Source organism: Neoarius graeffei, chromosome 17, assembly GCF_027579695.1.
Source record: "Neoarius graeffei isolate fNeoGra1 chromosome 17, fNeoGra1.pri, whole genome shotgun sequence".
Taxonomy (NCBI): Eukaryota; Metazoa; Chordata; class Actinopteri; order Siluriformes; family Ariidae; genus Neoarius; species Neoarius graeffei.
The window spans coordinates 47,419,383-47,441,841 of NC_083585.1; the positions used below are offsets into that span (position 1 = coordinate 47,419,383).

The 22,459-nt window shown below is 41.0% G+C and overlaps 1 protein-coding gene across 3 annotated transcripts in view; it reads right to left on the bottom strand.

Annotated features, from left to right (window-relative positions):
* The window catches only part of aplp1 (amyloid beta (A4) precursor-like protein 1), a 146,891-nt gene that overhangs the window by 87,961 nt on the left and 36,471 nt on the right, over positions 1–22,459 (bottom strand). The gene's annotated exons all lie outside the window — the stretch shown is intronic.

Genomic DNA, 22,459 nt, shown 5'->3' on the forward strand with positions numbered 1-22,459 from the left:
GGGTCGCAGGCAAGCTGGAGCCTATCCCAGCTGACTACGGGCGAGAGGCAGGGCTGACATGTAGAGACAAAAACAGCCATTCACATCTACAGTCAATTTAGAGTCACCAGTTAACCTAACCTGCATGTTTTTGGACTGTGGGGGAAACCGGAGCACCCGGAGGAAACCCACGCGGACACGGGGAGAACATGCAAACTCCGCACAGAAAGGCCCTCACCGGCCACACGGCCTAGGACCTTCTTGCTGTGAGGCGACGGTGCTAACCACTACACCACCGTGCCACCCGTATACAATATATCGGTAGAACAGGATAAAGCAGCAAGAGATAAATGAGAATGAGATCTAAAATAAACACAAATATTCAAGCTGCAGTTTGGTAAACCCACGCAATCAAAACAAGGCTAAGATGGATACTCGATCCCTGAAGCATTACAGTTCTCTCTCTCTCATATCGTGACTCACCCAAGTTCGTCATATATGAAGTGGGCTTAATAACACCTGCAGCTCCTGATTACGTAAAGAATATTTTCTGACCTTTCTACGTCTCCCACGTTTCCCCACTCACACAGACGAGCAGCTTGAAGCTGTTCATCATCTTTCCACAAATAATACAACAATATAAATCTATTTTAGATACTCACAGACGTCAGGTCGGTTATCTTTTTCATGACTACTAATGGAAATGTGCAGACTTTATCCATAAATAGTGCCACTTTAAATAAACTTATTAATTATTAATCCCATCACTAATACATCTATAACGTGAGCTCCTTTATTTTACAAGCCGTGGCATTTTCTTCCATTCCATTTGGGATTTGGCAAATCTTAGCTTGCCCTTTCTTGGCAAATCCTTGCGTTTTCTTTGCAAAACCCCAGTGAGCACTTTAGAGAGTGCCATTTCTCAGTTTACTATTTTGGTTTACGTCCAGCTGCTTGCTGATTCGCACGTCAAAAAAGAAAAAAAAAAAAAACAATCGAGCCAAAGACAATGCAAAGTTGCGATTGTGTTCACGCTGTTCTAACGAGCAAAAGAGTGAAAGAGCTTGATGCAGCTTATGGAATATTGATAAGCATGTCAAGTAAACAAGCTTTTTATGAGCCGATGAAAGGGAATTACGAAACATAGGCTGACGATAACCACAAAGATGATTCTGATTACTGTAGATGAGTCACCGTAGTTGCATTTCCAATGCCAGTGAGGAGAACAAAAGAAGCCTGTTGTTTTTAACAGACAGCCGTGCTCTGTATACGAATCAAGCTGAGGACAATTATGGAAATTCGAAGGCATTTGCTCTTCAAGCAGAGGCACTGAACACCAGTGAAGCACCAGTTGGCTTGGATGCAGCCTTCATGATTTATTGCACAGTAAATACACAAGTTATCCTGATGATTGTACTGTATATTGTGCATATTCGTCCTGTGAAGTCTGAACAGGGGTGAAATGTTTCATCGAGCACCATCCAGCATTCTTTGCTTTGTCCCTTTAGGCCAGACCTGGGCATTTTACGGCCCGCGGGCCGCATCCGGCCCTTTGGTTCATTCTGACCGGCCCGCGTAAGGTTAATTAGAAATTACAAAATAAACGTATTTTCTAATTTTACCTCATGCATGGACTGAACGTGCATTGCTTTTATTTTGAAGTTGTGTTCAACAAAAACGCAATGCGCGCGACATGAACATGACACGAAATCCCACGAAACCTAATCCCGCGATAACGACTTCCGTAATTTGTCCAGACCAACCACAAACTTGTACGTCATCCTTCAAACGGTCCAGCCAATCACATAGTGTGACGTCACCAGCAGGCGCCGCAGCCCGAGCCGATCTGTAGATCTGATTCCTACACCGAATCGACTGATGATCATTCGTCAGCTGTGCTTCGCATCTCCACCTCAGACATTCAACCTGACTTTGATGCACTCGTTAAAGACCAACAGAGACTAGATTTCTCTCACTGAACAAATAAAAAACTGAAAAAAAAAAAACACCAAATGAGGTGATTAGACTACAAATGTGGGCATCATTATTATAATATGATGTATCTTGGTTGATATTTGGAGTAGAAAGTCAATATTGTGATGTCTTTATTGTGTTTTGGGGTGAATGTGACTGAAAAAAAAAAAAAAAAAAAGGTACAAACGTTCACATTTTGTTAACCATTGTTTTGGGAAATTTGATTGAATAAATGACATTTTTTTGTAAGGCAACCTCGTTTTTTCCCCATACTCTTACCAGTCTTCGCAGCTTGTAAAAACAATGTTATTTATTGCTTTATATAAAGAAATACAATTAATAATTATGCAGAATTTAGTTCAGCCTTTTGGTTCGGCCCTCCACAAAATTTTCTGTTTCTCATGTGGCCCCATGGAAAAAAACAAATAATTGCCCACCCCTGCTTTAGGCGAACCCTTAAAGCTTTTAACATGGAGCAATTTAGAACCATTAACCCTCCAGGGAACCATTAACATTGATCCAGGAGCAGTTCATTGGTTCTTCAGCTGCTTTGCCAGCTGTGTTTGTATAGTTCATGTTTGCGGAGTGGAGAAATCCATCACAAGTCGAAATGAACTTTGATAGAACCAATCCTGCTAGTGGGTAAACACTGCTAAGTGATATTCGCATGCTGCCTTTATGTAAGCTTTTGGTGGATATGCCATCTGTACACGACAGGTGCCTTGAGGGCCTTTATTGCATTCTCTCTGTTTTTACCTCGTCTTTGAGTCGCTGTAATCCTCTACCTACAGTATAATCCCTCAGATAATGTTTGTAAAGGACCCACTTTAAACAAGTGCATACTGTAGGTCTTCTCAAATCACCAGATTCGCATGCCTGGTGGAAAACTTTACCATGTCTTACTTTGTGCTCACGCCAACAATGATTTTTTTTTTCTTTTCGCCTCAAACCTTTGCACGTTGGCCTTCCTATCTTTAGTTGTCATGGTTACACTGCTAGCACCAGGCTCGAGCAATATCCACATAAGCAACCACAGACTGTATAGAAAACCACCCATTCAATCACAAATCCAATTTCTTCCCACTAAAAATGCTTGTGGATGCATACTACAGTGGTGCCTGAAAGTTTGTGAACCCTTTAGAATTTTCTATATTTCTGCAAAAATATGACCTAAAACATCATCAGATATTCACACAAGTCCTAAAAGTAGATAAAGAGAACCCAGTTAAACAAATGAGACAAAAATATTATACTTGGTCATTTATTTATTGAGGAAAATGATCCAATATTACATATCTGTCGGTGGCAAAAGTATGTGAACCTTTGCATTTAGTATCTGCTGTGACCCCCTTGTGCAGCAGTAACTGCAGCTAGACGTTTCTGGTAACTGTTGATCAGTCCTGCACACTGGCTTGGAGGAATTTTAGCCCGTTCCTCCATACAGAACAGCTTCAACTCTGGGATGTTGGTGGGTTTCCTCACATGAACTGCTCGCTTCAGGTCCTTCGACAACATTTGGATTGGATTAAGGTCAGGACTTTGACTTGGCCATTCCAAAACATTAACTTTATTCTTCTTTAACCATTCTTTGGTAGAATGACTTGTGTGCTTAGAGTCGTTGTCTTGCTGCATGACCCACCTTCTCTTGAGATTCAGTTCATGGACAGATATCCTGACATTTTCCTTTAGAATTCGCTGGTATAATTCATAATTCATTGTTCCATCAATGATGGCAAGCCGTCCTGGCCCAGATGCAGCAAAACAGGCCCAAACCATGATACTACCACCGCCATGTTTCACAGATGGGATAAGGTTCTTATGCTGGAATGCAGTGTTTTCCTTTCTCCAAACATAACGCTTCTCATTTAAACCAAAAAATTCTATTTTGGCCTTCACCATCCACAAAACATTTTTCCAATAGCCTTCTGGTTTGTCCATGTGATCTTTAGCAAACTGCAGATGTGCAGCAATGTTCTTTTTGGAGAGCAGTGGCTTTCTCCTTGCAACCCTGCCATGCACACCATTGTTGTTCAGTCTTCTCCTGATGGTGGACTCATGAACATTAGCCAATGTGAGCAAGGCCTTCAGTTGTTTAGAAGTTACCCTGGGGTCCTTTGTGACCTCGCTGACTATTACACGCCTTGCTCTTGGAGTGATCTTTGTTGGTCGACCACTCCTGGGGAGGGTAACAATGGTCTTGAATTTTCTCCATTTGTACACAATCTGTCTGACTGTGGATTGGTGGAGTCCAAACTCTTTAGAGATGGCTTTGTAACCTTTTCCAGCCTGATTAGCATCAACAACGCTTCTTCTGAGGTCCTCAGAAATCTCCTTTGTCTGTGCCATGGTACACTTCTACAAACATGTTGTGAAGATCAGACTTTGATAGATCCCTGTTCTTTAAATAAAACAGGGTGCCCACTCACACCTGATTGTCATCCCATTGATTGAAAACACCTGACTCTAATTTCACCTTCAAATTAACTGCTAAACCTAGAGGTTCACATACTTTTGCCACTCACAGATATGCAACATTGGATCAGTTTCCTCAATAAATAAATGACCAAGTATAATATTTTTGTCTCATTTGTTTAACTGGGTTCTCTTTATCTACTTTTAGGACTTGTGTGAAAATCTGATGATGTTTTAGGTCACATTTATGAAGAAATATAGAAAATTCTAAAGGGTTCACAAACTTTCAAGCACCACTGTATGTGCTTTTCATAATTTTCCACCACATACGTAAACGCTTGATGCGCTGAAATATCTAGGATTGTCAAAGTCAGGGGAAAATAAACAGACCCCAGTCCCTTACACTTATTGGTAGTCATCAAATGACTTCACTTTTCCTCATTTATATGAAGCTAAACATTGCTCAAATTTATCATGTCACTCGCACCACCCATTTCACGCTGCTATAGTGGCTTCGCCTACTGTTCAATACGTCTCCTACTCTCATTCATTTATACACATCAATGACCTTCAGCAGGGTTTTACAGAAGATCCATTAAGGGATAAAAAAAAAAAAAAAGAAACAAAACATGACAAGGTGGTGCCATGTGCTAAAGCCCTGAAGCCACTTCGCATCTATCCATTATCCATAACCGCTTATCCTGTACAGGGTCACAGACAAGCTGGAGCCTATCCCAGCTGACTACGGGCGAAAGGCGGGGTACACCCTGGACAAGTCGCCAGGTTATCACAGGGCTGACACATAGACACAGACAACCATTCACACTCACATTCACACCTACGGTCAATTTAGAGTCACCAGTTAACCTAACCTGCATGTCTTTGGACTGTGGGGGAAACCGGAGCACCCGGAGGAAACCCACGCGGACACGGGGAGAACATGCAAACTCCACACAGAAAGGCCCCTGTCGGCCACTAGGTTCAAACCCAGAACCTTCTTGCTGTGAGGCGACAGCGCTAACCACTACACCATGCTGCCCTGGAAACATTTCCTCACAGCAAGTTTCACATCAACAATTACACACATTTTGTAAATTCCCTGTGTAAGTTCTATAGAAACAAAAGGTACATTACAAAACAGATATAAAACATTTTAATATAGAATGCATGTTACAGAAAATAATCAGCACCTTCTGACCAATCAGATTTGAGAAAAAACAAAGCTGTTCTGGTACGAGATAATTTAATGAGTAGAAGTGGGTATCAAAAGTTGTTTATTTTTACATTTGATTTATCTCTATAAATAGATTTTGACCAGTATACCAAGTACAAATATCCACAACATACAAAAGATGTGTACACAGTCAGCATATCAACGAAGGACACTTGGTAGAGTCCATAACTCCGCCAAGCCACTTACAGTGGTGCTTGAAAGTTTGTGAACCATTTAGAATTTTCTATATTTCTGCAGAAATATGACCTAAAACAACATCAGATTTTCACACAAGTCCTAAAAGTAGATAAAGAGAACCCAGTTAAACAAATGAGACAAAAATATTATACTTGGTCATTTATTTATTGAGGAAAATGATCCAATATTACATATCTGTGAGCGGCAAAAGGATGTGAACCTCTAGGATTAGCAGTTAATTTGAAGGTGAAATTAGAGTCAGGTGTTTTCAATCAATGGGATGACAATCAGGTGTGAGTGGGCACCCTGTTTTATTTAAAGAACAGGGATCTATCAAAGTCTGATCTTCACAACATGTTTGTAGAAGTGTACCATGGCACAGACAAAGGAGATTTCTGAGGACCTCAGAAGAAGCGTTGTTGATGCTCATCAGGCTGGAAAAGGTTACAAAACCATCTCTAAAGAGTTTGGACTCCACCAATCCATAGTCAGACAGACTGTGTACAAATGGAGGAAATTCAAGACCATTGTTACCCTCCCCAGGAATGGTCGACAAAGATCACTCCAAGAGCAAGGTGTGTAATAGTCGGCAAGGTCACAAAGGACCCCAGGGTAACTTCTCAGCAACTGAAGGCCTCTCTCACATTGGCTAATGTTAATGCTCATGAGTCCACCATCAGGAGAACACTGAAGAACAATGTTGTGCATGGCAGGGTTGCAAGGAGAAAGCCACTGCTCTCCAAAAAGAACACTGCTGCTTATCTGCAGTTTGCTAAAGATCAAGTGGATGAGCCAGAAGGCTACTGGAAAAATGTTTTGTGGACGGATGAGATGAAAATAGAACTTTTTGGTTTAAATGAGAAGCATTATGTTTGGAGAAAGGAAAAACACTGCATTCCAGCATAAGAACCTTATCCCATCTGTGAAACATGGTGGTGGTAGTATCATGGTTTGGGCCTGTTTTGCTGCATCTGGGCCAGGACGGCTTGCCATCATGGATGGAACAATGAATTCTGAATTATACCAGAGAATTCTAAAGGAAAATGTCAGGACATCTGTCCATGAACTGAATCTCAGGAGAAGGTGGATCATGCAGCAAGACAACGACCCTAAGCACCCAAGTCCTTCTACCAAAGAATGGTTAAAGAAGAATAAAGTGAATGTTTTGGAATGGCCAAGTCAAAGTCCTGACCTTAATCCAATCGAAATGTTGTGGAAGAACCTGAAGCGAGCAGTTCATGTGAGGAAACCCACCAACATCCCAGAGTTGAAGCTGTTCTGTACGGAGGAACGGGCTAAAATTCCTCCAAGCCGGTGTGCAGGACTGATCAACAGTTACTGGAAACATTTAGTTGCAGTTATTGCTGCACAAGGGGGTCACACCAGATACTGAAAGCAAAGGTTCACATACTTTTGCCACTCACAGATATGTAATATTGGATAATTTTCCGCAATAAATAAATGACCAAGTATAATATTTTTGTCTCATTTGTTTAACTGGGTTCTCTTTATCTACTTTTAGGACTTGTGTGAACATCTGATGTTTTAGGTCACATTTATGCAGAAATATAGAACATTCTAAAGGGTTCACAAACTTTCAAGCACCACTGTACAGAATTATCAACATCAAAATCAAAATCACTTGAACCTACGATAATACTAAAGCTGTACTAAATACACACCAAATTCCATCCAAATCCTTTCACAATTTTTCGAGTTACGTTAGAAACAGACAAAAAAAAAAATCCTGGATCCACATGCATATGTGGATTTTCATCAAAATCTATTCAATTGTTCCTTGGCCCATGGCTCACCTTTCCTCAAAATTTCATCAAAATCCATTCACTATTTTTTGAGTTACGTTGGGAACAGTCAAACAAACAAACAAACAAACAAACAAACAAAGGGAAAAACATCACCTCCTCCAACAAATTTGGCGGAGGTAAAAAGCAAAGCCACCACAGGTTTAGTGCCCCTGCTGTCTGGCTGCGGAACAATTTTTGCACCACCGCCCATCCCCATATGTTTCAACAACAAAATAGCCTTTTCTTGTCACTTTTCTCATCTTAACTGTCTCTCACGGTCAGAAATAGGGGTACAGTAGGAGTCCATTCCTGTCCCCCAACGTACTATCTACATTAACGTACCCCATAGGGCTCATTAGTCAACCTCAAGGTAACCATGTGTACCTTTTGGGGGTCAAAAATAATCCATTAAGAACTGGAATCAGGCTCGGAATAATCGGGATTTCTTTCTGCAAAAATCTCAATCAGAATGAAACACTCCATTCCATTTGAGATTAAAAGAGGTAGTGTAGAACTCTGATAATCTGTTTAATAGGAAAATATTAGGTCATGTAACCAGTCGAGTGGATTACCTGTTGTGCATGTTCAGTATGCCTTCGCTCAGTGACGTGCTTTGTTCCGTCTCGCAGTAACACTGTGTACAATGGCACACACTGCTCCCGGAAGTATCAAACAACTGGGCCAAGATCCCCATTGTCTGTTGTTGCAAAACTGTTTGACTCATGTTCAGCTTAAAAAGTAAAATGGAATTAGTCTTTGGGGGAAAAAATTGTGTCAAGAAAAATGCTCTAGTAATTCGGAATAGGCAGCAAAGTTATAGATCTGCACAGGATGCATACTTTCCAACCCCCTGAGAATGAAAAGTGTTGATTGTGCAATGCAGTCAAGCTGTTCTGCAAGGGTCCAGGGCCATGCCCCTGTGGAAACTTTTTTTTTTTGGGGGGGAATAAATAAATGGTGTATCAATGTAAAATAATGCATTCTCCTGCATTCTGAGTGCCATATTTGAAGAAAATTGATCATCAAATTGGACCTACATGGTGGTGATGGTGGATTGAGCTGTCTCTGAAGGCAGATCTCACCATTGGAGGAGTGACTGGCTACTTGTGTTTTTCGGTGGCTGACCAGACCAATGCAAAACAGTCAAGTTTATTTTTATAGTGCTTTTAACAATAGACATTGTCACAAAGCAGCTTTACAGAATTTTAGTGGCTTTAAACATGAGCTAATTTTATCCCTAGTCTATCCCCAATGAGCAAGCCTGTGGCGATGGTGGCAAGGAAAAACTCCCTCAGACGACACGAGGAAGAAACCTTGAGAGGAACCAGACTCAAAAGGGAACCCATCCTCATTTGGGTGATAACAGATAGCGTGATAACATTTTAACAGTTTTAACATGAAGTCTGTTTTGTTGAAGTTATAAACTGTTCATTGATAGAAACTTGAGTGCAAAACTGTTCATGACAACTGCAGTCCTAAAGTTATCAAGTCAACTGTAGTCCTCAGCCGTAAAAGCATTACTGTAAGGTGTCCAGAGCGTCTTCCAAGTGTGACTTTCAACTGTCCGTATGATAAATACAGATGGACAAATACTCCTGCAGTCGCCGCATTTCCGTTGTGCCAAAATGGCTCTTGACAGGATGAGATTCTTTTGGCGTCGACATTTATCCTTCTTCTGTTGGATACGGTTTTCCTCAAAGGCAGACAGTCCCTTAGCATAGAGTTTACACCATGTAGTTCTGTTTCCAGCTGAAGCCTCCCATGTGTCTGGATTTATGGTGCAAGATTTCAAACGTGGGGCGGCACGGTGGTGTAGTGGTTAGCGCTGTCGCCTCACAGCAAGAAGGTCCGGGTTCGAGCCCCGTGGCCGGCGAGGGCCTTTCTGTGCGGAGTTTGCATGTTCTCCCCGTGTCCGCATGGGTTTCCTCCGGGTGCTCCGGTTTCCCCCACAGTCCAAAGACATGCAGGTTAGGTTAACTGGTGACTCTAAATTGACCGTAGGTGTGAATGCGAGTGTGAATGGTTGTCTGTGTCTATGTGTCAGCCCTGTGATGACCTGGCGACTTGTCCAGGGTGTACCCCGCCTTTCGCCCGTAGTCAGCTGGGATAGGCTCCAGCTTGCCTGCGACCCTGTAGGACAGGATAAAGCGGCTACAGATAATGAGATGAGATGAGATTTCAAACGTCTTAATATCTTTGCTTCAAACACCTTTATCTTTTCTGGCCCTACATACGTCACAAAATGCATGCTTCTCACCTTGCCTTGATGTTTTGATGCTGGATGATTCAGCAACCAAGTTGCTTTGAACTTGTCATTGCGAATCTTGATTTTCTTCAGAGTTTTCACCGTTTGCAATCACTGGAGTGTGTTTGGATTTTACAAATACTGGCACAGTTTGTTGCAACAATTTGTTGTGACCTCATTGTTGATTTGCTAGACCCATAACGAGAACCAATGGAATGGCGTTATACAGCAATACAATTTAGATTCAACATCATTATCGTGCCCTTCCATTGGCTCTTGGCTTCACTTAATATGAATATTTGATGCTATATACTTGTATCTCCTGTGCCGAAAACAGCTGAACCGAGGTCAGAAGAGCAAATCTAATAGTGTTCGCTGATTATTTTGTAATGCGTTAGTTTTTAGAACTAAAAATCGGTAAGCGGTATTCAACTGTCAAAATCGGTGGACTACTGCGTGAATCAGTAGCGTTGGCAAGTATGAAGGATGGCATTTCAAAATAAATTATCCTGTGCTTGCCTTCACTTGTTCAGCACTTCTACAAGGAGGCTACATCTTTTATTAGATGCATATAAATCAGAAGACATGGTCTGAATAATTAGATTTCATACCATTGTCAACATTCTGCTTGTAAATTATCTGATTTATTTATTATTATATACACTGCTAGCCAGCCAGTGCTAGGATTAGTCGAGTCAAGTCAAAGTCCCTCTCACGCTAGAATCCGGTCTTCCCAGGCAGTCTCCTGTCCCAGTACTAACCAATTCTTTAAGGCGTATGGGTGTGGCGTCGATCTCCGTTTTGATAGCCCTCAGTCTCTCGCCTATGGGGATAGATTAGGGATAAAATTAGCTCGTGTTTTAAGTCGTTCAAATTCTGTAAAGCTGCTTTGCGACAATGCTTATTGTTAAAAGCGCTATACAAATAAACTTGACTATACAGCTAGGGTTACAGTGGTGGTTTCATCCTCTGGTAACCACGAGAGTTTGACTTCCCCATTCATATCTGTATTGCAGCATGCCTTGCCAGTAGGTACCATTTTTATGATGGTCTTTGGTATGACCCGACCACGAGTAGAACTCACGATCTCCTGGTCAAGAGGTGGACACGCTAACCACTAGGCCAACTCGCGGTCAGTGCAAGGATTAGCTATACTATAAGTACTAAATAAAAAAAAAATAAAAAAAAATAAAAAAAACTGAGAACCGAAGCAGGAGAAAGTTTCATACCAATTTATGCTTAAATAAAATAGATAAAAGAAAAATGATAAGATTGGCTTAAATGTGTGTCACATCCATCTTTACAGAACAGTGTAAGCCAGCTATATGGGACTGTGTGCAGGTCAAAAACTGTTCTGACTATGTTTGGGACATATCAATACACACATCTATCTGATCACTTCCATGTAAACAGAACATTAGGAATTGCTGATCAGAATGAATTCATTCCAAATGTAGAAGTGCTTGCATGGAAACGTAGCTAGTGTCTAATTCAAACAGTGAGTTTTCGCGATGCTGATATTTGCACGTTTTTTTGTTAATTTTCCCCCAGAATTTAGTTTTAAAACCTAATTCTACGATATTATAAGAAGGCATGGCTGCACTTGGGAATGAAGTGATTGGCAGCCTTGGCAGGAAGAGATTGGACATACTTATTTGAACTTTTGTACGGGGCGGCACGGTGGTGTAGTGGTTAGCACCATCGCCTCACAGCAAGAAGGTTCTGGGTTCGAGCCCAGTAGCCGACAGGGGCCTTTCTGTGTGGAGTTTGCATGTTCTCCCCGTGTCTGCAAGGGTTTCCTCTGGGTGCTCCAGCTTCCCCCACAGTCCAAAGACATGCTAGGCTAATATGGGTCAGCCATGGCCTGAAGTGCCCTTGAGCAAGGCACCCAACCCCCAGAGCTGCCCACTGTTCTGGGTGTGTGTGTGTGTGTGCTCATTGCTCACTTGTGTGTGTTCACTGCTTCAAATGGGTTAAAACGCAGAGGTTAAATTTCACTGCATGCTTAAAGGAGAACTGAAGTCATTTTTAAACTTGTTTTATTTCTTAATTAACATGTTATTTAATTACATTTTCGGTTTTAGTAACCTTATATCGTGACTCGTATTGGCAACTAAATATTATACTTATTGGCCTAGTCGGTTTTTAGCCGTGTTGAATTTAGTTCGTTTGGTCCATGGCAGGCGTCGCTTATCCGTGCGATCTTCACGAGACTTGTGCGAGACTACGAAACGTGAAGTGTCAGCCAGGTGTCAGTGCCGCCATTTTGAAAACTGTTTTCCGAACAAAATATTGCACAAAAACGAGTTTAAATGACGATTACTGCCTACTTTTTTCAAACTTTCCTGATTGCTATCAAATCAAACAAAACTTCCAGCTTGATCACGTCAGCATTCGAAAGAGGGCACGCGCGTCTCGAAAACGTTGGCAGATGTCGGTCACTTTGATTTCCGCTGTACGTTTTACTTCTGTCCTACGATGTCTCGCAATGAATCTCGTTTACGGCCATTGCTTTGATGTATGGACTGATATATTACGTAGCATATTTCAAACACTCAACCTGCTATAGCAGTGACAAAATAGCGATCAAAAATGCATTCGTATATTTAATGAGATAAATAGAATTTTGATGATAAAAAAATTGCTGTCAGTTCCCTTTAAGTCTGTGCTTGAGTGTACGTGTGACAAATAACGGCCTCTTAGCTTGGCTTCTTCTTTCTGCAAGCATGCACTAATATCTCATCTCCTCATCTCATTATCTGTAGCCGCTTTATCCTGTTCTACAGGGTCGCAGGCAAGCTGGAGCCTATCCCAGCTGACTACGGGCGAAAGGCGGGGTACACCCTGGACAAGTCGCCAGGTCATCACAGGGCTGACACATAGACACAGACAACCATTCACACTCACATTCACACCTACGGTCAATTTAGAGTCACCAGTTAACCTAACCTGCATGTCTTTGGACTGTGGGGGAAACCGGAGCACCCGGAGGAAACCCACGAGAACATGCAAACTCCGCACAGAAAGGCCCTCGCCGGCCACGGGGCTCGAACCCGGACCTTCTTGCTGTGAGGTGACAGCGCTAACCACTACACCACCGTGCCGCCCCTGCACTAATATCAACTGTTAGAAATTTCTATTAAAAAAAAAAAAGTTTAATTGGAAAAGGCTAGTTTAATCATGCTAGCAACTTTGATAGTTCTATTATTTTAGTATTAATGACATCCAGCCTGCCAGCTACTGATATTTGTGCACAAGTTATTAGTTCATCAGTGAACACCTACACCACCAAATAACATTAGGATGGGTTTATAAGTAGGCTAGTTTTTCTTATAGGTAAGCTCGATATTTAGCCTACTTCCATGCTGATCACACACACTTAGCCCTGAGGCTTGAAAAAGCAATTTACAGAAGAATTATAACATGTCTAACAACAACCAGACACGAACCCATCATGTTAGCATGACCATCTTAGCTAGTAGATTTCACACCCTGCTAGCTCGAATATTCTGTTGGCCATTTTAGCTTTTTGGCTGAGTACACACAGCAGCACTGGCATCACAGCTCCGTGATATTCCCTCCAGTCCTTTTCATTTTTATACACGCGTCACAGATCGCTGTCCCTCATCGCCCCTGAGCCATATGTGTGGTTTGGTTCTCTCTCTGCGTCGTCAGATCGCTAATCCTGGAGTGAATTCACATCCTGTTCCTTCCATGGCATTACAGATTAGTGCATTGCATGAGATTGGATTTGAGAAGATTAAATTCATTTCCAAGCATTTTCTTTCTTTTTCTTTTCTGCCTTTTCTGTCACGCTCAACAAGCAGGTGTGTCAGATGGAATTTATGCCTTTAGGATATGGATTTTATGGCATGTTATTTGATGAAAATGCTAAACACCCATCAAATTATGTCCCTTTATCCAAGTGTTGGAAGTAAATCAGTGGCGTCGCAGCTGCGCAGCTCGCCTGTACACCGCACATGTTTCTGCTCCATTGGCTTCAGTTTCCTTTCGAGAGTTTGGAACATGGCATCCATCTGCATCTCAAATCTCCGTGTTTGTTTCTTGTTTTCTCGCTGCACTCGGAGACTCCGTTCCCGTCTCCGACTTGTTTTTAGCGTTCATCAAAATGACAGCTGCATTTCCTCTCGAGACGTTTCACACGTTCTCTTAAAAGTGCTGTGATACACCGTGTAGCCCCATTCCTATTCTCTCTCTTTTTTTTTTAAACAGATTTGCTTCGTTGTGGGTCCAGTGCATAACGTGATCCATTTTAATATTAGATCAGGTTTCATCTCTACTATTGAACGAAGCCACATTATAAAAATGGTGGATTTTTTTCTTCTCCAGTGCACAGACGTTTTGATAAAACACATTTAAGACGTGAATTGTTATAGACAGCTGCTGCTTACCTTATATTCATCTTGCTCAGAAGGTACCGTGCATACTCATTCACACCTAGGGGTGATTTAGACTAGCTTTTTGGGAGTGGGAGGAAAGCAGAGAACCTAGAAGAAATCCATGAAGAGATGGGGAGAATCTGTGATGTACATTATAACTAATTAAATTTGATTTAGATGACTCCGAATTTATTTCTCACAATGCTACGTGATCATTTTTAATTAGATTTTTAATCATACCCTGATTTCATTACACTCGACTTTTGTTCCTACCTACGTGGATGGATGGGATTTACTTTATGGATCCCAAGCTGGGAACTTGCTGCTGCAACAAAACAGTTTAGATACACAAAAAGAAAAAGACACACTGTACAACAAATATATAAAAAAAAAAAAAAGATCAAGAACAAGCCAACTATACAATATACAGATAAAAATGTAACAGAAAAGCTATATCTATAGATGTGCTATAGATATTTGTTGGAGGAGGTTATGTTTTCACCACCATTTGTTTCTTTGTTGGTCTGGAAGTCAAAAAGTAGTGAACAGATTTTGATGAAATTTTGAGGAAAGGTGAGCCATGGGCCAACAAACAACAGATTAGATTTTGATGCAAATTTAGATATGTATGCGGATCCAGGATTTTTTATTTGTTTTTTAAATCTGTTCCTAACATAGCTCAAAAAGTAGTGAATGGATTTGGATGAAGTTTGGTGGACAGCTTTGGTATTATCTTAGGTTCAAGTAATCCGAGTTTGATGATGATGATGTGTGGCTTGGCAAAGGTATCCACTCTACCAAGTACCCTTCTAGTTTAAACAGTGTAAAAATGGTAAGGTGTAAATTATACAGTAGAACACACACGCACACCCCTTTAATCCATTTTTTGGTTGCAAAAAGGGGACGACAAATGTAAGACGTTTTGTTGTTTACTACAGAAGAATATATAGCTATTACTATTCAGTAAATACTATCAATTTTAGTGAAACGAATAGAAAATGCATGTTGGTAAAGCGAGGGAAATTTTATGAGAGCGCGATTGAGAATTGATGGCTCATGGGTGTTTAAGCGATTCACATATAATACACTTGAAACAAATGTAAAATGGTAAATGTGGAGATTATGCACAAAATTTAAATCAGAATTTAAAAACAATGCCGGAACGCTCATTCCTGTGAGTAAGCATTAAAGTGCCATTCCACCACTGGATGTATTCTTTGGCATAAAATACAATATATTTTATGACAACATGACTAGACAGAGAAATCTTTTAGCTTCAAAATGATATATGAGCAATTCCAGCGTTATGGACGTGACACTTGAACTCAAAATGGCAACAAATGACCCAGTGCATGTTTTATTGTCTCCCAGTATTTAAACAGGTGTTGCATATTTTAAGGCTGTACCATACTGGAGAAGTGATAGAACAAGAACAATTCCCATAGTACATCTAGGGTATGCCAGAAAATGCCAATAAAAGATGCGTTATGGATGTGACAGAAAAAGTATCACTTTTCTTGGGTGACTGTACATTTTTATCAAACTCTGTGAAATTGTAAACCTAATGTCGAAATGGAGATATCCATTTGATAGAGGGGTCCAAGGTGAATATTAAAAGATCTTTGTTTAAAATATTTTGTATTTCATGCAGAGTTTCGGAAGGAAAAGTCAGCGTTATGGATGTGACGAAATTCCGTTATGGATGTGACGCGTCTGAAATAGACATGGCATATGTTTAGAAAATCAGCAATTTAACCACCATAACCCTTTGAAAAACTCTCTAAATATCAGATAAAACTATCAAAGTTCTTAAATAATATTTAGGATGGCTATTGTTTTGCTGTTTTGTGGATTTTTGCATACATTTCTGTGGCTTGTGGCAATAATATAGAATTGTACATGATCAAAGTGGATTTTAGCTTGGGGTTTACATTATAAGAAAGAAAGACTGACAGTGACATATTAGGTTGGTTACAAATTGGTTCAACTTATTCACATCTGTAAAATACAGGCCTAGGTGATATCTCTGGGAGTGGTTTTGATGTATTACATGTTGCTTTATTTTTGCATGGTGAGGTTGACATTTACATGGAATTGCCCATATCAAACATAATTTGACAACGACAAGTATATTAATTTTGCGACCAAAGTCACCTACCCTTTTAATTTCCGCGCGGTAGTGAAACGTGATGTCATCGGCAGGTTCCCCTTCTTGTGTACCACGTGTCGGTCTATTTTTAGACCAGGAAACCCCCAAAGTGAGAGAGTCATTTCTCCTCGTATATGGGGGCCAAAAAAATTGCAAAAAATTGAGTTAATCTTTCAGTTAGCTAGATTTATTGGTATTAGCTAGATTTATTGGTATTATTTTTATCGCGTTCTATCCGCCATTGCTGATAATATGTGCCACGTCACGTGGTACACAAGAAGGGGAACCTGCCGATGACATCACGTGCGGAAATTAAAAGGGTAGGTGACTTTGGTCACAAAATTAATATACTTGTCGTTGTCAAAAAATTGTTTGATATATCATTTTGAAGGGCGGCACGGTGGTGTAGTGGTTAGCGCTGTCGCCTCACAGCAAGAAGGTCCTGGGTTCGAGCCCCGGGGCCGGCGAGGGCCTTTCTGTGTGGAGTTTGCATGTTCTCCCCGTGTCCGCGTGGGTTTCCTCCGGGTGCTCCGGTTTCCCCCACAGTCCAAAGACATGCAGGTTAGGTTAACTGGTGACGCTAAATTGAGCGTAGGTGTGAATGTGAGTGTGAATGGTTGTCTGTGTCTATGTGTCAGCCCTGTGATGACCTGGCGACTTGTCCAGGGTGTACCCCGCCTTTCACCTGTAGTCAGCTGGGATAGGCTCCAGCTTGCCTGTGACCCTGTAGGACAGGGTCTAGAGATAATGAGATGAGATCATTTTGAAGCTAAAAGATTTCTCTATCTAGTGATACCATTTATATATGTTGTCAAAATATATTGTATTTTATGCCAAAAAATACATCCAATGGTGGAATGGCACTTTAAGAAAAATGGACTCGACATGCTCACAAGAAACAAACCTGACATGTCGGCTTATTGCTTGCGAGTGTGTAGGCACAATTAAGCATTTCTCATAGAATTCATTTGAGCCTGAAAATAAAACCTCTCGAGGAACACAGAAAAATAACACACCACTGGATTAAGCTTGGTTATCAGATTATAGGTTTATACAAGTTTAAGATCAATTTCAGACCAGGGGGTTCTTCACTGGGTCATATGTCGTGTTTAAAAAAAAAAAAAGTTTAATTTTAAAAGACAAATATATCGACAACAAAGGCATTGTTCCAAAGTCTGTGTGGGTATATATTTGTGTGGGGGGTGCAGGCAAATGGGTTTGCTCCTCCTTGTCTCGTGTGACACCCCTTGCTTTGTTCCCTCACACCTCCAGCACGCCTAATTAGCATCGGTCTGCGTCAGGACAGGCATGATGACACGCACTTCTCGCCCAGGCAGCCTCCCCTCTCGGTCTCTGCCCATCTCCTTCCCCTCCACTCTTTCATTTTAAGTATTTATGCACACATTTTATGCCCCTTCACCCCCCCCCCCAAACTAACATCACTCTACAGCAGCATCATTTGGCCACAGAGGCCAGTTGCTGTAGCAACGCCTCCCTCCAGAGATGGCTACCTTCCCTGTTGCCATAGCAACCGGTTCCCTGTAGGATTCCAAATGAGCCATCTCTCTTGCTCTCGCTTTCATTTTCTAGCACTCTCTCTCTCACACACACTTCTTTTTTCCATCCTAGGAGTGAATGACAATGAGCTTTTTGGTCCTATTTTATATCTGTATGTGTGTGTGTGTGTGTGTGTGGGGGGGGGGGGGGTATGGGGTGGTGGTTAGTTGAGTATGCACATGGGTTTCTTTGCATATTATAAAATCACCCGCTGCATCCAAGGTGCGATTTATAGCACCGAGGTCATGAGTCACACTCGGCCATATTTAGGCACTACATATAATTTGACTTTCGTATCCATCCCTATTAGTTGCTTATACAAACAAACCGTGATGAAGGTTTCGAATTTCAGTTATGCCCATTGTAAATAATAAATGCTCTAATGAGACCTCACTCAAACAATGGTCACTATTGATGCAAAATTAACCCAGATGGAAACGGACAGTGAACATGGTCAACAAATATTTCAGTGCTTCAGTGATTAGCGTAATACGACGCTCTTAAAATCAACAGAGATTTAAATGCGAGAAATCAACAACCATTTCATTTACGCTAAAAATATTTTTTGACTCGTAATGAGGTTGCATTGTACTGTACATGTGAAATGAAGCACTTTGTCCAGTCTTCGTCCTGTGCTCACTTGTAAATCATGATGGACAGAAATGTGCCAAATGAATAAAAGAATAAACGTCAGTTAAAGTAGTTTTAAAGTAATAAAATAATTTATGTTCAATCATAAATTACTTCAGATCTTTTTTAAAAGCCTAAACCTTCCTTAAAACAGCCAAGAAAAATGGCCAACCTGACAGATTTATGCATACCCGAGGGTTTATGATTATGCATGATTATGCAAATTACAAATATGTAAATGTTCTTCTGCCAGCTCAACCCCACCCTGTCCGCCATGTGAATATCTACTGCAAAAAAAAAAAAAAAGTAACATGCTGTATCTTCTATTAACCACTATTCTGAATATTGGATTGCTAATAGTTAGCTTAAATTAGAGGACTAGTAAAGTACTATAATATCGTAAAGTATAAAATAACACAAGCCAGTGCATTTGCTCATTAGGCTGATTCCTTTAAAAAAAAAAATTTTTAAATAATAATAAAAAAACAAAACCCATTTGATGCAGAAGAAAACTGAGCTGAAGGTCTTGCTCAAGGACACATCCATGGTAGTTTGACATTGCTGGGATTTAAACCGAGACCTAATCTGTAACTTAAAGCCTTAACCACAGAGTCACCTCAACTATCTCAACTAAGGGTTGTTTTACAATCAGGGTACAAAGTTTGTGTCACAGGGGTCCAAAATTCAAATTGATTCAAACTGGTTCTTGTACCAGGCGGCATGGTGGTGTAGTGGTTAGCGCTGTCGCCTCACAGCAAGAAGGTCCGGGTTCGAGCCCCGTGGCCGGCGAGGGCCTTTCTGTGTGGAGTTTGCATGTTCTCCCCGTGTCCGCGTGGGTTTCCTCCGGGTGCTCCGGTTTCCCCCACAGTCCAAAGCCATGCAGGTTAGGTTAACTGGTGACTCTAAATTGACCGTAGGTGTGAATGTGAGTGCGAATGGTTGTCTGTGTCTATGTGCCAGCCCTGTGATGACCTGGCGACTTGTCCAGGGTGTACCCCGCCTTTCGCCCGTAGTCAGCTGGGATAGGCTCCAGCTTGCCTGCGACCCTGTAGGACAGGATAAAGTGGCTACAGATAATGAGATGAAATGAGGTAGTAATGAAGAAAATCTTGCTAAAATTAGCTAAGTTAGCTAGCAACACATGCTCTGTACACTGGGAAAAGGAAAAAAAAAGAAAGAAAAAAGGCAACTTAGCAAGTGATACCATATTGAATCTAGTCAAATGTATCTCATCTCATCTCATTATCTGTAGCCTCTTTATCCTGTTCTACAGGGTCGCAGGCAAGCTGGAGCCTATCCCAGCTGACTACGGGCGAAAGGCGGGGTACACCCTGGACAAGTCGCCAGGTCATCACAGGGCTGACACATAGACACAGACAACCATTCACACTCACATTCACACCTACGGTCAATTTAGAGTCACCAGTTAACCTAACCTGCATGTCTTTGGACTGTGGGGGAAACCGGAGCACCCGGAGGAAACCCACGCGGACACGGGGAGAACATGCAAACTCCACACAGAAAGGCCCTCGCCGGCCCCGGGGCTCGAACCCGGACCTTTTTGCTGTGAGGCGACAGCGCTAACCACTACACCACCGTGCCGCCCGTCAAACGTATCTACTATTGCTTATTATAAGATTATAATAAACCAAATATAAGATTACTAAACTGATTTCTAGTCATATTTTTACTATTTATTCATATACACTACTGTGCAAAAACCTTAGGCATCCTATTTTTTTTTCATACAAACTTCATGATAGATTTCTATTTGATGACTTCTACATTATCGAGTCAGTACAAAAACATTTTAGAGTCCAAACATTTGTTTTCCAGCAAGTTACAGAAAAAAAAAAGTTTGTATCTGAGCAGCGTATTCTATAAAAGAGCACTTTTCAGATAAAAAAAAAAAAAAAAGAACTCATAATGAAGGCTGCTGGGTTTTGGTGCGAAATGAAGAAGCGAGTGTGACAGTCAAAGTGTCCAGAAGAACTGCGGCTGGTTCTGTAAGATGCTCAGTAAAACCTACAGCTCATTTCTGCATAAAACTGCACCTCATTGTACCGGAGACTACTATTTTTTTTTTTTTTAAGCAAAGGGTCGTGTCACACCAAACACTGACTTAGTTTCATTTATTATGGCTTACTGTTTACTGTTTATAGTATTTTTTAATGTTGAAACATTTCACTATTTTTAAGCCAGTTTTGGTTTACAGCATTTCTTTACGTGTGCAAAAATGTAAAGCTTAAAACACTGGAGTAAAATGTCTATAAGTAGGTTTAATAATCTTATATTGGATTTATTGCAATATTTTAATAAGAAATGATAGATCAGTTTGGCTATATTCCAAATATGTTAACTAGCTGTCTTTTTTTCTTTTCTGCTGTGTAGTTAAAAGTTTTCAGTTATCACGTCATCCTCTAATCATTTTTAAATTGTACCAAGATAGGTTAGCTATTAAGACCATCACTCAAGAGCACAAGAGTTCATACTGTATATAATGCTCCATGAGTCTTTTTTTTTTTTTTAAGAATACAAAATAAAAATGTAAATTTAGAAAGGTCGGGGTGGCACGGTGGTGTAGTGGTTAGCGCTGTCGCCTCACAGCAAGAAGGTCCTGAGTTCGAGCCCAGCGGCCGGCGAGGGCCTTTCTGTGTGGAGTTTGCATGTTCTCCCCGTGTCCGCGTGGGTTTCCTCCGGGTGCTCCGGTTTCCCCCACAGTCCAAAGACATGCAGGTTAGGTTAACTGGTGACTCTAAATTGAGCGTAGGTGTGAATGTGAGTGTGAATGGTTGTCTGTGTCTATGTGTCAGCCCTGTGATGACCTGGCGACTTGTCCAGGGTGTACCCCGCCTTTCGCCCATAGTCAGCTGGGATAGGCTCCAGCTTGCCTGCGACCCTGTAGAACAGGATAAAGCGGCTACAGATAATGAATGGATGGATGGAAAGGTGTGACCAGTTTAGACCTTTATAACTAGCCATACAAAAGCAGTATCAGTCAGTTAACCATTTAAAAATTATGCGTTTTGGTACAAAGTACAGCAGCTCTAATGGATTTCTCAAACGTTCCATTTGGTCTAATGAAAACGCTACAAATGTATTTAGTGAATAGCTGCAATTCAAGATCTGCAGCTTGAGCTGTTTTCTGATCAATATGCAACTAATGGCACTGTGGCATTCTCACTTTGTCATGTAATAGATATTGTTTCCATAATCCTTTCCATTTTAAAAATCTCCCAGAACCTCGATCAGGATAAGCAATGCCTTCTGACTCACAAGCAAATCTACAATTCACAAGCAAACATTTAAACAGCACCCAAAAACACCACCACGAACCGCTTAATGCGCTTCTTGATAAATCTTGGGGGGACACAAGACGACAGTCATCTATATCCCCCGCCCTATATATACTAACTATATACCAAGTTTCAAGATATTACTTGTCACATTTTTCAAGTTCTGCTGCAGGAAACCAACCCGACCTCTTTACACTGACCTCAGCAGCCCATGGCATAAACCCACCGGACCTTTGGTCCAGGTGAGCTAAAAATTTAAATTTCTCACATTTCTTAGTATCAAAAGGCACATATTAATTACTTAATCAACACATACACCAACTTTCAAGACCATACCGCTCATAGTTTTCAAGTTCTGCTTCAGAAACAAAACCTATCCCCCCAAGACTAACCTGAGAGACTAAGTCTGAAATTGTTTCCATGGAAACATGAAAAATTAAAAATTTCTTAGTATGAAAAGTCTCTTTCCATAACATTCTTAGTTTCTAACATTGCTCTTAGAAACTAAGCCAAAATCTATTTATGTAAATATTTGAAAAATACTAATTTATGGCCCGGAAACCTGTTTCTATATCCCCTGCCAAACTTCATTTGGGCAGGG